Source organism: Nicotiana attenuata, unplaced genomic scaffold (genome assembly GCF_001879085.1).
Source record: "Nicotiana attenuata strain UT unplaced genomic scaffold, NIATTr2, whole genome shotgun sequence".
Classification (NCBI taxonomy): Eukaryota; Viridiplantae; Streptophyta; class Magnoliopsida; order Solanales; family Solanaceae; genus Nicotiana; species Nicotiana attenuata.
Window position 1 is genome coordinate 96,356 of NW_017672355.1, and position 1,150 is coordinate 97,505.

A 1,150-nucleotide genomic window follows, 5' to 3' on the forward strand; every position below is an offset into this window, starting at 1 on the left:
GCAGTAATTTTCCTAGAATATCAGGGACGACATGCTCTGTCATGGATTCTTGGGATCTTTTCTGAACTTCAAAAGAGCATCTTTTTTAACTTTTGTACAACTGTCTGCACAAAAGAAAAATCATCTAAATAGCTTTAAGAAGAAGAAATATAAGTAAATTTACGCCTTCGGTCTAGTACTTGAAAATTAACTGAAACAAATATCCTATGGCTTGCCTTTTAGTGCGAGGAAGATCAGAAATTCGTTAATCACTTGCTTCTCCATTGCAGATTTTCAGGACAAGTTGGGATCTGTGTCCGTAAGGGGTCCAATTCCTTCATATGCCAAGTATGGCCCAGTCCATCCACTGTCAACCATACACCATCCAGTGTATTTCAGCCTCTTTTAACTAGTTCAGAAGTTTACTGTCACGACCCTAAACCCAGACCCGGTCGTGATGGCGCCTCTCGTGAAGACAAGGCCAGCCGACACACTACCAATTCATTTTAAGCAATTAAATCGATACAAATTAAGTCTCTAACATAATAATAATCCCAAAAATAAGGTGAAACAGTACAGTTGTGGAATAGACATAGCCCGACATCGGGGTGTCACCAGTCATGAGCATCTATCATAAAAACTACAAGTCTGAAACGAGTCTACACAACTATTACGTAACTAAAACAGAAGGAAATAAGATAGAGGGAGAAGCACTGGCTGCGAATCGGCGGACAGCTACCTAGTGAATCTCCGGAATCTGCTGGAAGCTCTCTCAACCCTCGCAAGCAGGACCTGATGCGCCTGAATCTGCACATGGGGTACAGGGAGTAAAGTGAGTACTCCAAATCAGTGAGTAATAACAATAAATGAAGACTGAGCGATACAAAATCACGTTAAACACAACAATATGCTATAAGAGGCAGAGTAAAATCAGTAAAGTACAATTAAACAGTGTAATATCATAAAGCACCTTGTAAGCAGTTAAACAAGTAAAGGAAAAAATAGCTAGAAAAGGTAAGCACATAAGAACCGCCCCTCGGGCATAATAACAACAGAATCAACCCCTCGGGCAATAACATAGAACAATACCACCCCTCGGGCAATAACATAGAACAATACCAGCCCCTCGGGCTATATCTCATATCACAATGGGTACCCGCGCTCACTGGGG